General features: G+C 43.3%; 1 pseudogene; it reads right to left on the reverse strand.

Annotated features, from left to right (window-relative positions):
* Positions 1-3,177: 3,177 nt before the first annotated feature.
* LOC148801728 (DNA-directed RNA polymerases II, IV and V subunit 3 pseudogene) lies at positions 3,178-4,484 on the reverse strand (annotated as a pseudogene).
* Between the last annotated feature and the right edge of the window lie 269 nt (positions 4,485-4,753).

A 4,753-nucleotide genomic window follows, 5' to 3' on the forward strand; every position in this document is an offset into this window, starting at 1 on the left:
GACACCTGGCACCTCATGACAAGCAAGTGCAGCATCTTGACAACTGGGCAGCTCAGAAGAGCTTGCCACAGGCAGCTTGCCACTTACAGATAGCTCAACATAGCTTGCCACAGGCAGCTCGACAGAGCTTGCCACTAACAGATAGCTCGGCATAGCTCACCACAGGCAGCTCGGCAGAGCTTGCTACAAGTAGCTTGCCACTAGACCTGTTCATGGGCCGGGTGGCCCGCGGGCTTAACCTCGGGCCAAAAAGCTCAACCTGCATAAAATTCTAGCCGAGCTCTGGCTTTGCCAAAATAGCCCGGCCCGACCTATAGTTAAACCTAAGTAAAAACCCTATGTGATGTCTATTTGAATAAATTTTTTGATTTGAGAAGGTCATTGATTCACTTGTAGGTCATTGTTCATTTAAATAGGGGAAAAAAACATCTAAATTAAAATAGAAAATATCCATTTGAATAGGGAAAATTTTGAATTTCATTTATTAGGTCGGGCTCCGGGCTCGGGCTTCGGGCTTTTTATCAGGGCCGGGCTCGGGCCCAAGTTATAGGCCCGTTGGTCGGGCTGGGCTCGGGCTCGGGCCTAACAGTTTTCTGTTAATAAAGAGTCAAAGCCTGGCCCGAGCCCGGCCCGAGCCCGGCCCGGCCCGGCCCATGAACAGGTCTACTTGCCACTAACAGGCAGCTCAGCATAGCTCGCCATAGGCAGCTCGACAAAGCTTGCCACTAACAGACAGCTCGCCACTTGCAGGGTAGCTCGGTATAGGGTAGCTTACGGAAGAGCAGTTCAACATATCGTAGGAAGATCTCCTGCCTGACAACCATACCTAATAGATCTGGAGACCTGCACCCACCTCTCTCGCCAGGCAACGCCGTGCCTGCCAGCCCTAAGAGCTGTCCCTTGCTTGGCAGAGCCATACTTTGCAACAGCTGCCTGCACCCACCACCTCAACTCTGGTAGTAACGGCTGCGACAGAGAGACAGAGGCGGTTATGCCTGACTTGATAGAGGCGGTTATGCCTGATTTGACAGGACACTGCTATATAAGGACTCCGACCCCCAAAGACAAGAAGAGGGAAAAAAATGGAGGTAATCCCTGCTCTTTACCTCTCTCATTTCTCTAATATCATCTTCAATCTCTCTACAATCATAGTGCTAACTTAAGCATCGGAGAGTCCCCGCCGGGTAAATACCCCTGGGTCCTCTGATTCAATTCTCGCAGGTTCCTTAGCTCCCACCACCTACAAAGAGGAGGAAAAGATGGAGTTCTCGCAGGTCCCTCAGCTCCCGCCGCGTACAAAGGAGAGAAGATCACCTCATGCAGAGGGCAGTCGGGTTGCGCTACACCAGGGAGCTCCACCACCCTCTGAGTCATAGGCCACCTAGGAGCAGGTCAAATGACGAGTTCACCAAGGTAGCTCACCACTAGGGAGCTCGACATAGCTCTCCCCCAAGCAGTTCGCCACCAGGGAGCTCGGCATAGCTCTCCCCCAGGCAGTTCGCCATCAGGGAGCTTGGCATAGCTCTCCCCCAGGCAGTTCGCCATCAGGGAGCTTGGCATAACTCTCCCCCAGGCAGTTCGCAATCAGGGATCTCGGCATAGCTCTCCCCCAAGCAGTTCGCCACCAGGGAGCTTCACCATCCTCTCCTGGGAGCAAGTCAAATGACGAGGTACTTAGCAAAAAAAAAAAAAAAAAATTGGTACATGACCAAAACCGGTTACATCATTTACCATTCGAAGGAAGTTGGAGCATCAGTTTACTGTTCACTGTCCGTCGAAAGCACCTTTTGTTGACCATTTACAGGATGCTCAAAGCTGGTTTTAGCGGCTGCTGGAGGGTTTCTCAGGCCCTTGCATTCAACCGTTGTGGAGGTGGTTCCCTCGTGTCTCCGGCATGACCCCTGTGCTTCTGGTTCATTTTGGTTTAGCCACCCGTGCATTTGTTGACGCTGCTCGACCACAGGCACTTTACTTTGTTACATTTTTTCCTTAATTGATTGTCGTAAGGACCTTTGTAAATGAATATTTGAATGTTGCTTAGTTCAGTGCTAATGAAAATAAAGTGTTTAATGTTGATTAAGATATGGATGTCGTTATCATGAGTTATTGAACATTTGTAGGTATGAATAGCCAATGGAGTGTCGGGAATCAATCTCCGAGTAGTTTGCAATATGATATTAAGTATTTCTATTGCAAACAAAAATGCATTCTTCGAATTTCAACAACTCGGAATAACCCACAGAAGTTGTTTTATATTTGTCGATTAAAATCTGAGGTAATATTTTTAGTGGGATGATATTATTTGTTAGCATTGATATAAGGCATGTATATTGCTAATGACATGTGTTGCACTTGTAGGAGCAGGTGCTGAATAGCCCAACGACTGAAAGCGATTCTATTGACTGTTGCAAATTTTTTGAGTGGGCGATTCCTCGAGGTTGGTCGGATGAGGTTACATCGGGAAATAGTCATAGTGATGTTCTGGAATGCCTTGAAAATGTGGAGAGAGCAGTTGATGTTTGCATAAGGCAAATTGAGTCTATGAAATTAGTCCATGAGTTAGCTACTGAAGGAATGACTACAGTTAGGCAACTTGTTTTTCTTCTTTTTGTTATCATTCTCCTTACATTGGTCTTTTGGAAATAGTTTATCATTATTGATGAATAGGGTTGGGCTGGGAAAAATTGTGATTTTGCAATTTTGACCATTAAAGACTGTTATGAGGGTTTCAACAATTAGATGGGAACCTTCTTCTTTGAATGAATGTGTTTAATGGATAGCGGTGTTTGTTTGGGCACCTAAAACCTGTAGACAAGGTTAGGCTAGTAAAAGAATGTAATTTCATAGTTTTGACTATTAATGACTGTTGTGGGGGTTCTAGTGGTCGAATGGGCACCATCTTTTATGTGTAGATGCCAAAATCTATATAAGTCGGAGTATGTATTTGCACTTGATCATGAAAAATAGGTTTGAAGTGGCAAAAACTATGATTTTAAAGTTTCAATTGTTAAGGACTGTTATGGGTGTTATGGTTCCAAATGGACATTGTCTTTTACCTATAGGTGAAACAAATCACTTGTGAATCAGGGCCCACTTGTGAAACGCTTTGGTGCCAATCATCACCAAAGGCATCAACTTTTCTTCTATATCTAATGTTGCCTTAAGTGATCAAACCAATCATCCACGCATGTGTGCACCCAATTTACTGGACTGATCATTAGCGTCTTCAGATTCCTCGGACAACCTGACTACATTCAATTTCTGTTTAATCACTTTGATTGCATTGATCACCGGTTGTAAAGCTTTAATGGCACCAATAGATTTAACCAATGTTTTGAACCCGTAGTTGACCTAGATGGTCGAACCGTTCGAACCGTTACCCAGCCAAGATTCTGGATCTAGTTCAGTCAAGACCTATCAGATGGCCAAAAACCATTGACTTGGCCAAGAATTGTTTGACCCGACCGGTTTGTCCGCTGACCCATTCAACCTGGTCACTGGGTTGCACACTCATTGTATGCAAACTTTCGAAGGCCATAACTTTGCACTTTGATATTTGATTGGGGTGATTTTTTTTTTTATTTTGGGTAACTTTTTGAGATCTATGCATTCCAAGGCACTGTAAGTTCTGCTATTTCAATAAAAAAAGCTTTTTTAGCCTTAAATTGTAATTTTTAATATTTTTTATAAAAAAGAATTAAAAAAACATAATTAAATATAAAAATATATATAACATATCTAAAATATATTTACACATTATTTGTTAATAATATATATATATATATATATATATATATATATATATATATGACGTGGCACGATCTAAACTGTTAGAACCGGTGACCCACTTTGAAAACATTAGATTTAATAGTGAAAATGAAACTATTTTCTTTGCCATATATCTCAAAAGTCCTCGCTTCCCCCATTGCTTCTGGTTTCATTATCACCTCATCATGGTCAGTGTATGCCTCTGTAAGGTCAACCAGTACAACTTGATGAGTATTGGGATCAATGTGATAAACACTTGTTAGGCTGCTCTCGATCCAATCTCTTTTCCTATCCCCTTTCCAACTATGACTCTCACCTTAGCTCTTGCCCACAATGCAATTTCACGATAAGTATACCCCTTTGCTCAGAAGTGTTGTAACCACCGGACTCTACATACTAACTGGGCGACATCGACAGGGATGGCGAAAGGGTCGGAGTGACAGTGGACTTTGAGGTGGAACTTGACAGAGAAATACTTGCACTATCCGTCGGGGATGAGGCCAAGGTGGTGAACGACGAACTCATCGTTGAAAACAGAGGAGTTGACCTCGATTTTGACGAGGTCAATTGCAATGGTCGGTACCTCTGCAAGCATGACGCGGCCAAGGGTGTTTGCCATTCTTGTGTCTATCTCTTGGAGCTTGAATTTGAGGTAGCGTCCATCTCTCTAATCTTTATTTTGGGAATCGCTGCTAAGATACTCCCTCCACTCTCATTTGCAAGCTCTAGCTCTAGAAGGTTCTGCTCAAAATTTTGCTTTGAGCCTCTGACTCTCTTGAGTTGAATTGCTGAAGTGATATAGGTGGCATTCAAAAACACAAACTATTAATGGGGTTACTTCTGTCATCAAAACATTCGATGAATGGATGTGGATTATGTCTTGAGAACAGGGAGGATTTAGCTAAGGATCCTAAGCTTGAATAACCTTTACAATAATATGTAAATCCTCAATTTAAAAAGGTTTCTAAAAATACTATTAGAGTAG

Source organism: Nelumbo nucifera, chromosome 3, assembly GCF_055504915.1.
Source record: "Nelumbo nucifera cultivar China Antique chromosome 3, China Antique-T2T, whole genome shotgun sequence".
NCBI lineage: Eukaryota > Viridiplantae > Streptophyta > Magnoliopsida > Proteales > Nelumbonaceae > Nelumbo > Nelumbo nucifera.